Genomic DNA, 12,483 nt, shown 5'->3' on the forward strand with positions numbered 1-12,483 from the left:
CAAGTTAATAAATTCAATTTAAATTGAGTAACAGAAAAAAGAGGTATATAGAACAGAATAAGCCATTAGATAAAATGGAATCAGAAAAATATTATTCAGAGGAAGATGGAAAAAGGGCAAGACAAATAGAAAACAAATAGCAATATGGTCCCACAAACACCAATAATTAGATTAAATATAAATGATCTAAACACATCAATTAAAAGACAGAGATCATCAGATTGAAAAAAGTTAGGACCCAATTCTGTTCTGTGTATAAGAAATTCACTTTAAATGTTAGGACTAGGAACAAGAGAAATGGTATGACGAAGCAAATTGTGATATACAGAATTGTAACAGCAAAGCAAAGAGATGGCCCTAGACCACAGAAATGAGGATCTCTGATTACTGGAAGAGTGAGGGGGAAAAAGTCTAGGAAAAAAACTCATAATATTACAAATAAGTGTGGTCCATATACAATGCTTAGGGTATATAAGTAAATGTCCTGAAGGTTCTTACAACCTAATCACACAAATTTCAATTACTAAAGTGTCTAAAATATGTCAACTTTACGGTTGTAATACTCCTTTCCTACCCTTATTTCCTCTTTCCTCTTCTACCAGGTTAGTCACGTGCACCTCCATGGCTGTGTCCTTTTCCACACCCACACAAAACACAATGACAGTCACATGGTGGGGGTGGGGCCTTAGGAAATCTGTGTGCTACACGAAGTATGCATTTACAGGGCCTTAACAATTAACAAAGCCTTCTCCACCTCTTCCCCATTGCACTCCTATTTAATAAATTTAAGCTAAGATTCTTTCAAATGTCTAATTTATGTCTCATAAAATAGAAAGCTCTTGAATACCCATTTTGCCTCCCTTTGTAAATCTAATGCTATTTTTGTTCTTTGACTCCCAAAATGCCTACCTTCTTTAAAATAGCGATGCACAACAAAGGTTGTTTGAACTTTACCACATAAGCACTTCTTTCTACCATTTTTTAAACTTTGAAATAAAATTCTCAACGAACATTGTGAGTGGTGCTAATTACTAGGAAAGGTGGGAACAGTATGATGAAGATCCAATATGCTTAGCACGTTATCTTTGTTTCATCCCTCTTTAGAAAAAGATGGTCTTTGCAAAAGAAAAGCGTAAAAAATATTCTTTTGAGCTTTTATTTTGGGAAGACTGAAAAGTTCACATCCATGGTTGTAATTTGTTTCTCTTGGATCTAAACATACACCCACCCATTGGCTTCAGAAAAGTGCTTGGACAGAAACCTGAGACAGTGATACTTCCTGGAATTTCAATTGAAAGAAAAAAAAAAAAAAAGAAAAAGTATCCTTTCCGTAAAGGGAAAACCAGTAGCAAATAATGCAAACCTTCTTTTAAATTAATGCCAATCTACAAAAACCTATTCTTGCACAAAAGATACATTCATTCATTCAACGAATAGTTCTAGAAAAACTATTAAGATTTATGAAACTATTCCCCCTCTCACACACTTGATACACAATAAGATTCCACTGAATATTAGCAAAATGGCTCAGTAAGAAAAATTTATTTACCCACAGTTTTGCAAGGTCATTCGTAGTCCCCAAAATGTCTCTCCCTTCTCTTTGCTACTGACTGGTTGCCTCTCCATGTAAACAATCAGATTCTTAGAAGCAAAGACTGCAATCTTACACCCATATCCCCACAGCTTAACACAGTACTTGGCATATAGTAAGGTAGCCAAAGAAACATTTGATGATGAATGAGTAATCGGATCATATTCATTTAGTACGCAGCTACAAACAAAATCCCAGTAACACACTGAAAAAGCCTCAGTACAGGAATCACCAGATCCTTTCCTTGCTCTTCATCCAAGCTCACTCAGTTGTCCTCTTTCTGTATGTACTTCTAAGGCTGAAATGATCATTTTTGAATTTTTAGTATCAGTTGGTCTTACTGTGAACTTATCAGCAGCTCAGGCTTATTCATCTTTGAATCCCCAGCCTAGAACACAGTAAGAGTGGGCTCTAATTTGTCTCATAATAAAGTGCAACAAATTCCAAAGATACCTGCTGAAGTCATATTCCCAAGCTTCATTTACCATTCTATAGTAAATACAACGTACTTAATTGGTAACAAGATTTACTATCACAATTAAGTTAAATATTTACAAATAAGTGTGGTCCCCTGTATAATAAATAGTACCCACAAAGGGAAATTCATAGCACTAGAAATACAAAATGAGGCTTCCTTGGGCAGGCTCCTTTAATGAACAGTAAAAGTCACCAGAACAGGGGCACCTTGGTGGCTCAGTCGTTAAGCTTCTGCCTTTGGCTCAGGTCATGGTCCCAGGGCCCTAGGATCGAGCCCCGCATCGGGCTCTGTGCTCGGCGGGAGGCCTGCTTCTCCCTCTCCCACTCCCCCTGCTTGTGTTCCTGCTCTATCTTTCTCTGTCAAATAAACAAATAAAATCTTGAAAAAAAAAAAAAAAGTCACCAGAACAGATGCCCAGGGTAAACAGGTATTCTCCATAAAACCCGACATGTATTATTTCTAAAACACAGATATCTGTAATTAGGCCTCTTTCTTCAAATAATAATAATAATAATAATTTTTTAAAGGCTTCCAGTGGCTCTGCAGGGAAAATAAAGACCAAATGCCTCAGTATAAGCTACTAGGTTTAGCACTTGCTGGCTCCGATCCAGCTCTTCAGATTGTCTTCTGCTTCCCCTCCCCTGACCTCCAGCCATACCAGCCTCCTCAACACAAAATAAATTTTCATGCTTCCGTGTCCTCATTAATGCTGACTCTCTCCTCTGTCTAGACCGTCTACTTCCTGTGTCTATCCTTGGAAGAAAAAAAAAAATCCAACCCAAGTTTCCAGGTATAAGGTTAAAAATAAGCAGTTTGTGATCAAACCTAACAATAACTCTTCTACTGATTTTTAAGCCAGAGGATGCACAGAATAAAATGTGGGGTCGGGGGAGCCCAATCAAGTTATTTGGTAGTTTATGGTGCACACACACACACACACACTCACCAATCACAAGGCCATGAAAGAGAAGTCCAGTAGATGGCAAACTAACCCAGCAGGGACCCTCTACTAGTCCAACAATACCCACCAAGAGTAACCAGGATACCAAGAACAGTGAAGTCAGACTAAAATGGGTGAAGAGTAGTGTGGTCCCTCCTCTGAGACAGCCCTGACATATACATGGTAGATCACCAAGGCAATCCTCCCAGTGGACAGAACCAGGGGCAGTAGGATCTGATCAGGAATCACATTTCAAAGACAAGTTATGCCTAGAGCAGTCACTGTTATTAACTTATCTAATCATCTCCCCCATGATCCACACAACTGATGACCTATAGAATGTGATTTACAGCTATTCAAAGGGAAAGGACAGGGCAAAGCATGGTCCCGGGGGACACCTGAACAATGGGACTGACCACTGACAAACAGGCTGAATGGAATTGGAACCAGAGTCAGAACAATCATCAGCAGACCGTGTTCTGAGACAAAGACATTGCCTATAGATGCAGTAGGTCAACAGGACTTCATACAGTCTGCCCTTGGTGAGGGAGGGACATTTGCAATTATGCCTATAGAAGCTACGCTGAAAGGACACACACACGTTTCTATCTTGTCCTCAGAGGTACAGAAAGGTGTGTGTACATACATACGTATCTATAGCCAAGAGGGATGCTATGTAGCAGCACTATTAACCACTCAGCATTCACACTCAACCTCCCCTTTGTCACCATCTCCCTGACCTTTTCCTCCCACCAGCGTCAACCCCAGTCTAAGGACTTTAACTGGTTCTATTCAAACCATCTGGGTTCAGCCATAATTTGGCTATCTCCTATCCTCCTTCTCAACCTCATTGTCCCCTATAATTCCATTTGCTAACCATACTGGAACATCAGAATTCAATAAATACTCAATGAACCGGAAAAACAACACAGTTATAAGAAGAAGATTTGTTTTTGCTGTATTATCTATAGATCAAAAGTAAATATCCTCCCCCCCTGAACCCCAGAGTAATGAGAATGGGGGAGGAGGATCGTTTTTCTCTTCTGGATAAGAATGGGTCCCAGTACCCACCAATTCCCTGGGGAGAGTTTCCTTCTACTTCTACCCCTAAACTCTATAGGAATATCCATATTAAGAAAGAGTTTATTTCTGCCACTGAGTTTATTGTAACAGGATCGGTCCTGTACCAGTTGTATATTTATCTTTAAAAAAACAAAACAAAACAAAACAGATGGAATGGCATGACACAGGGCTTGGTATCATTATATAAAACAAGTCCAGCTGACGGCTAGACATATACAAACACTGTAATCCCTGTGTACCTCTGCCCCAGATGACAGGAGTTGGGCTACAGCAGAATCAGCTCTTGTTGGAAATCAGTGAGCCAGCTGTCCAGGAGGAGCCAAGGCTTATGTGATCAGATCTTTACTTGTTTCATAAGGCTTCTTAACAGTTCTAATAGAGACTTGTTACGCTTTTATGATCCTGGAAAACATCCAAAATGATCAGCCTATCCTTTTTTGACACATGTATCTTCAGGCAATAAATGTACACGCTTCCTACTAATGGAGAACTTCCAAGTGAGTCCATATAAATGAAATGAGTGCCCTATGGATTCACCTTTCCAAAATTAAGTACTACCAGCTTAAGAATTTACAAAGACACATTTGCCATACTTTGCCAAGGGAAAATAAGCAGGTTTAAAAGGATAATGCTGTTGTTTTAACCCATGTGTACATATTCGCAGATAAAAGACAGGAAATGCTCAGTCCAAATGATAACAGTGGTTGTTCCTAAATGCAGACAATGAGAAATTTTTTGGCTTTATTTGTATTTCTTTATATTATCGAGTTTTCTTCTCTGACTAGGTTACTATGATTAAGAAAAAAATTTAAATAGATTAAGGTCCATTAAAACAAAGTATATGAAGTTCTCTCTCGTTAGTTCTGTATTCCCAGCTTTAGCAGTTTTAAAGGCAGCGCAAAACAGGATGAGTAAATCCCAGTAAAATTATAATAAACTGGTACCATGCCATGTGGTATAGATTTACCTGAAACACAGAGGTACATTCATACTATCCCTCTTTGAGCTGGGCACTGTGTACAAGAAATTACTGGACTCTAATAAGCACACACTTTCAGACACTGTTACATCAGAAGCCTTTTTTTAAAAGTTAGATTTTAACTGGATTTAAAAGAATGAAAGGAATTTCCTGGATTTTATCAGGGCAATTTCCCAACAGATTTTTGCCCCCACTTCTTAATACAAGGATTAAAGCCACTTAGCAAATTAGAGCTCATTCTTGCCACTTAAAATGCTATTAAGAACATATAAATTAAGAGATCTTTGAGAAGCAATACACATCAACAAAAGGCTTAGAACTCCGGCTCAGAATTAGTTGCATGAACAGTGTCCTATAAAGTCAGTCAAAAAGCAGCAAACATCTGAGGGCCTGAGTGCAGGAGGGATCGACTTTCGGACCACACAACACTATGGAGAGACGGGGAACGCATATCTACATTCGATCAAGAAAGAGCCTTTCTTTGTTTTGTTCTCATATGACAAGTATCACTGTCAAGTTTTCACTACAACTTCATTAAAATACCAAGCCATACACACGCACAATTTAACACAGCACAAGGAGGACAGGGACATATTTTTCAGAACCGCAAAATGGCATCTGCAGAATGTCTCAAAGGAATGACAAAGGCACTTCTTTGGCCCCAACAAAGAGAACAATGTTTCCACTAGGACACTACAGGGCTATTGCATTTCAAGGGGGGTTGGGGGGAAGGCAATAAAAATTAACACAAAACAGAACTGAACCAGTAGAATGACAGTCTGTAGGGAAGAATTAAAAGAAAGTATTGAGGATGCAAGTTTCACTCGGAGCACACAAAACTAAGAGTCCTTACTGTTCTTTAAAAACTGGGCAATTTCTAATATTAAATTTGAAAAGAAAAATTACAACTCCAAAACTGAGAACATAAAATTACTTATCTCAGCAACCAAATCAACTAAGATTTTTAGGTTCGTAAACGCTGTGCTTCTATGATTCATGCTGTACAACAGGTAGCTTATAAACAAGCTATGCCATCGTTGTGCTGAACAAGCTACACAGATCATTTCTCATGACCACTCAGAAATGTAGGATCAATGCCTCCATTTTACAGATAAGGAAAGTGACTCAGTATCACGCAGATCTAATCAATTCCAACTCTCTCCCTTATTAGCTAGGACTTTGACTTTCTTTCCAAGACATTTTTACTTTAAATTTGGGGACTATCAATGTCAAATAATATTCACAAGGATTAAAGACAAACTACTGTCCAAGAACTTTCCTAAAATAGCATACTACAATGGAACTAGAAGCTTAATAAACTGGGGGTGGGGATATCGGGATATACCCACTTTTAATCAACCAAGTAACATTTTCAAAACACTATTAAGAGAAGGGTTTAAGAAACATCTTCAGGGACGGGGGGTGGGGGGGGCCAGAATGCCAAGGACCAGGATTAATTACAAAAAGTGAGTATCTGAACATGCTGGATGACGAAAGATCAGAATCAGGACCTTACACTGATTGTTCCTCTTTTACTTGAAGTCTGTGTACTTTATCTGCAGTAGATAGTATCCTAGACAACAATTTGAAGACTTTTATATTGTGGAAAAAACAGTTTTAATGATAAAAAGCAGACTCTGATTAAAATAAGTATAACCAGTAAATATGTTACCAACGGGGACATTTTTCCCATAACGATTTCTTTCTCATCAATTGTTAGCCCTACTTGGAATCTCTACCCAACTAATCTTCCTCAACTCGTTATGATCACACCATGCATGTGTGTGTGTTTGGACAACCTCAGTAACTGCAGAAAGAAAACCCAAATTCTTCCACACAAAACGCAGAGTCCTCCAGGCTCTGGCTGGACCCTCCTCTTTCCAACCTCTCTGCTCAGGTCTGTCCACGAAGAATTCTACTGTTGAAGGAAATGTACTCCAATCTGCAGGCTCACTCCGCTGGCCTCTTCTCAAAAGTCAGCTGGCTGGAGGATGCCCATCATCTCCCCTACCACGGGGCCAGTCCAGCTCCCAGGCTAGGACCTTGCCAAAGACCTCCCACCACTCCCAGCTCAATGCCACCCCTCCATCCCCCTCTTCCCTCCGCACTTGTCCACAGGCCAGGCCCTATGCCCACATCTCACCTACTAACTACGTCTATTAATCCTCTCTGGACCCTTCAGAGCAAAAAACACACCCCTATGCACCAAGTTATACTTAGTATGTTTGCATAGAAAGAAATGAGGTTGTAAGAAAACATCTTTAAGAAACTTAAGCACCTATTTTTTCAAACAATTCCAGGCACCATAAGCTTGTTTTTCTATTATCCAACATAATCACCTTAACGAGTCAATAAAGAAGGCCTAATATTGAACAGCACTCTAATGGAATATTATTTTGGCACACTTATAATGAGAAATCTCAGACCATCTTTTAAGATTCATATTAGTGAAGTGTGAGGTGTGTGAAATTTACTACCTTCAGTCTGCATGATTGGTTCTCATGGATTAAGACTCACCTAAAGGGCTTCAAATATCTTCAAAAAGGTATTAAATTCCCAGAAAAGCAAGGGGAAAAAAAAAAAAAGTGGTTCCAAAGTAAGTCCTACGACAATGTGTTCTGGGATACACAGTCCCCCTGAACCATATAATTTCAGGTACGAGAGGGACCTGAAAGAATTTAGCCAATCCTTTACATCACAGATACTAGAGAATCTAAGAAATTTTAAACGGACCAAAGTGACAGAGATCTTTTTAGAATGTTCTGAGCAGAGGCAGAAACCTAACCTCCTGGCAAAGGATATCGGCCAGGCATTTCTCATTTGTATTAATCTGTTAAATCAACCAGATGATGAGCTCACGTTTCTGAATGAATTTGCCTCTGAGCACTTTCTGAAAAGCTTACTTTTCCCAAACACACTTTCCTCTTGTATCTTCTCTCAATGCACCCCACACTGCTGAGCTTCCAATTCTCTACAGGTGTAAAAACAGTATGAAATTGTCGAGTAGTAGTTAAAACACAATAGCCACGGGCAATACTCTAATCTCTCCTTCCTGCACGGAGGATCTTTCACCGCTCAAGTGGGTACAGAAATCACAGCAGAAAGCTGGACGAGGAACGGCTGGAAAAGAGAAGGGGCACCTGTCCAGAAAAGCAGCAGCTGTGGCTATCAGAACTGAGACCTCAGACAAGAAATTCACTACTTTATGCTTCTGGAACACACACTCACAACTGTGTAACAGTTACAGAACGTTTAGAACATAGCTACATAAATACAATGGAAGCCTGTCTTTCAGGAAACCTGGCCAACCCAAATACCTACCGCACACCCAAATCTGGACCAGATCTGTGCGGGTTTCTCACTGGTCATCTCTCTCTACCGACTTCTGCTGCAGGACAGCACCCTTAGCAGATAGAATTCACGGATATTCATTCTGTTCTGGGAGAATGGCATTGTAACTAACACAAATACCACTACCTTCATGTGGTCAAAACAGAGCATCCAAAGAAAAACACCAACTCACGTTTACCAGTAATGCTTTCACACTGGGTAATCACAGAGCTCTTCGGAACTCACACCTGCAGCCCAGGTCTGCGATGAGTGTAGCACCCTGGCTCAGTGGCACCGCACAGTCCAAGGACACCTGGATTAGCATAAACGCCTTAAGTCGCAGTGCTGACACAATTCAGCTCCTAACGCTTATGTCAGAGGGGGCCCAGCCCGGGGCAGGCAATAATACGACAGATACTAGAACCCAGCAGTAAACAGAAGTATTTTCAGGAAGCAGAATTCCTTTTCCAATCATAAAATTCCCAAGTTATTTTACTCCTTTTGCAGAACCAAACAAACAGGTGGAAAATAATTCCAAAAGGCCTAGAGGGCATGCAGAACCATCACTGCCGAACTATAACAAACAAAAAAAGACTCCAAGAGAAATAAGCTCACACTCCAGCAACACGTGAAACTGTCTGCACAAGTACGTTGCAACTACACTTTTAAGGGAAAAGAGCAGACATGGGCTCATGAGCACACATCGCACATGGGGTCCCCTGTCCATAAAGGGATGCGGCTGCTTTCCCGGGCAGCTCCTGCTGAAGTTGGTCTCCTTTTGCAACACATCTTCTGTGTCCTGACACTTTTCTACAGTGAACAAGTCAGGAGACAAGCAAGCCACTGATCCAAAAGTATTTGATTCTTTATATTATACTAAATTAAACAAACTTTTTGGTACAACACTAGAGAATAAATTAAGTACAGTATCATAAGAAACGCAGAGCACCATCAGGAAAACAAGAATTTTTTTTTTTTTTTAATTCTGTGTCTTCCTACTCTAGCTGCTCAGGCTATGTCCATCCTATTTCTCCAGCACTTAGCTGTCATCTCTAGTCAAGTTCCCCACCCACCCCAATCACTGGAAAAACTTCTGGGAAAGCACCAAAAGTATAATCAACTTTGCCAAATGACACTCAGATTCTGTCCCCACCCTAATATTTGGCTATTTATCCTATTTCTTGATCTCTTTCCATTCTTTCTCTGGTGTCCTCCTACCCCCACCTACAAATATATCCCAGTAATTATTTCCTTTCTTCTCCACTCCCTACTCCTCAGATTTTCTACACTAAATTTCTTCATTCCCTTCGCTCTGTCTTCAATTCTTCCCTCAAGATGCAGCAAGCCAAGACGTACAAAATTATTAAGTCTTCAAGATGCAGAATTTAATATGCTGGAGACTTCCTGTGGAGGAATTTTTCCACGAAAAACAAAAACGGAGGATTCTCCATCACCTAGTTTTTAGACATCCTTCCCAGCTCACTAAAGTCACTTCAGCTGTTTTGGTTTGTTCTCCATTGACCAAGGGTCAAACAGAGGTGAGGGCGAGTCTGAGAATGCGTGCGCCAGTACATCATCTGAATCCGTAACTGCCTCAAAAAGGACATCTAACTACCTGTTGACCAAAACAGATGTGCAAATCATGCTAGACTTGTTTCTTCTGCAGAGACAATCCTGCGATCGACAGTGCCAGCATGACTAACAGCTCCCAGAGGTGAAAGAAGAGGCCATGTGCCCTAATTTGCCCTAACTGTGCTCAGCACCTTCTTAACAAGTCAGAGTAATAACAGTTCGAACCTAGGAGGTGCTCCGCTAGAACTGTGAAGACACAGCAAAAGGAGGGGAAAGAGGCAGGCAGGCAGGAAAGGAAACGATAGGACAACCTCCCCAGCCTCGAGGAGCTGATAAACTAGACACTAACACATGCAACCCCAGGGAAAGTTACCATTCATCAAATACTCAAAATGTCAAGCCATAAGACGGGGGGAGCAAGCAATATGCCGAAGCAATGATGCCACTAAGAATTCCTATGGGAATGCGACCGAAGAAAGCAAATCTATTCCAGAGCAGAAGAAATGTGGCATAGGAAATAACAGTTTGGCAAAAGCACTAAAAAGTTTTAAGAGACTTATTGGCTTTAACATGGAGGAAATGAAAGGCTTCAAATCTACGGATGTTTATTCTAAATGTAAAGCCTACATTTTTAACTTCCACTCCTCTCGGGTTCACCTCAAATAACCCTAAGGTAGCAGCAATTCAGCCATATCACAATGGTTTTCAAACTTCTCCAAAGTACCTGGGACAAATTAGCTACACAGGTGTGTTTGGGTAGTTTCAAGGTTTTACTTCTTTTCGTACTCAAAGTTAAAGTTAGATGGATTTAACGCTGTAAGGCAATGATCTCTAATGTATCCTAGAGGATAATACCTCACAAATTCGCCCCAGTAAATAAAGTGAAATGGGCAGCATGGTACAGTGAGAAGTAAATGGGAATCAGTGGAACCAGTTCCAATTCCAGCTCCGAAACAATTTTGAGCAAGTCACTTAACCCCACTTTTCTGAATTTCCTCTTCTAGAAAACAGAGGAAAGACAAATTCTCTCTGAACGTGCCTTACAGTTCTAAAATTCTACATTTAAAAAAAAATACTTGGCATGGTAGACTGCACACAAAATGAAGTTGGATGAAAGTGGACATCAAATCCAAAAATACAGTATGAGCCCCGAAGTCTTTATTCTACAAGCTAGGAGTAGGGTACAAGGAGAGACACAGACTACTAATAGCGATTGTGTTTGAAAGTGAGAATCAAGCTTTTACCATTTATGGTTCTCTGTATTCCAATATTCAACAGACATCTAAGTTTATCATTAAAAAGATCCAACCCCTTGACTCCAAGCTTACCATTAGGAATCAGAGCTCTTCAGCCTCTATGAAACAGGCCGGAAATCAGAGTTCCCTCAGCAACACTATAGTCCAGTCTTCAACTGGGGGGGGGCAGCAGAGGGGTGTGACCACTCAACTTTGTTCTTCCACAGCTATTTTTCTCATCTAGTCTGAAACCCCTCCTCTGTCCCCACGCTTCCCCTTAAAAATCTCTTGGGAGGGACTGAACGCAAGTAAACTGAAACTGGAATTTCTGGGACCGTCTGCTTCTCAAAAAGTACTGTATTTTCATCTCACTACCTCTACACACACAGAACTGAATTTCATACTTATTTTCGCAACAAAACCTCACAGCAGTCCTTAAGTATTCTTTGTAAAAAGGGAGGAGTGGAGTGGGGCAGGGCAGGCTACTAGGAAGAAAGGCTGTGGCACCTGCGGGGGTGAGGTCATCACCATCCAGGGCTCGAGAGAACAAGCTGTGGCTAGGATCCTCAAGCCCACCTCACGCTAACAAAAACACAGTCCTTCCTGGCCCTAGAAGACCTCACTCACACTTGACTGCTCTGCTCAGGAAGCCCTATACTTGCAACTTTTCAGCTTTAAACATTTTGTAGAGCACAGCATCAAATACCGTCTGGACCATCTTTGGAGAGCTACGCTTAGCTGCTCTAAATTGTATTTAGTATCTGGCAGGCCTGAAAAGGACTAACTCTGCACTCCTGTCCACAGGCAGGATATAGGGTCTCCCGACTCATGACAGGCCTGACTGGAAAAAAAAAAAAAAAAAGAAAAGAACCACACATACACCCCCAGCTCCAAACGAAGTGACTTGACTTGGTTGCGAAAGGGGTGGGCGCAGCGGGAAATGAGGCCAGGTGTCAAAAAGCGAAATCCTGGGGCACCTCGCTGGCTCGGTGAGTGGAGCACATGATTCGATCTCAGGGTTGGGAGTTTGAGCCCCACCTTGGGTGCAGAGGACTTACTTTTAAGTAAGTAAGTAATCATAAAAAAAAAAAAAAAGTAAAATTGAGAGGTGAGCCTCAATCCTCATTCTGTAAAATGAGGCTAAGAAAATACAATGCATGGCTATTCATACAGATAAAAATAAAATACTGTTGGTAGAATGACAGTTTTTAACATAAACACTAAGTTCATGTTAGCTATTATTTTCTTGCCCCACAGTAACGGTCATTAAAGGGA

General features: G+C 40.7%; 1 protein-coding gene across 20 annotated transcripts in view; it reads right to left on the bottom strand.

Moving 5' to 3' along the window:
* Positions 1 to 12,483, bottom strand: part of EPB41L2 (erythrocyte membrane protein band 4.1 like 2) — a 206,461-nt gene that overhangs the window by 141,517 nt on the left and 52,461 nt on the right. Inside the window, exon 1 of one of the 20 annotated variants that reach the window (XM_073893923.1) lies at positions 4,332 to 4,494. The exons of the other annotated variants lie outside the window; for them this stretch is intronic. The gene's annotated coding sequence lies outside the window, so the exon portion shown is untranslated. Of the gene's footprint in view, positions 1 to 4,331; positions 4,495 to 12,483 lie in introns of those variants that run through there. 20 annotated transcript variants of the gene reach the window in all.

This window comes from Callorhinus ursinus, unplaced genomic scaffold, assembly GCF_003265705.2.
Source record: "Callorhinus ursinus isolate GAN/ISIS: 27379988/994484 unplaced genomic scaffold, GSC_fseal_2.0 scaffold6, whole genome shotgun sequence".
NCBI classification, from domain to species: domain Eukaryota; kingdom Metazoa; phylum Chordata; class Mammalia; order Carnivora; family Otariidae; genus Callorhinus; species Callorhinus ursinus.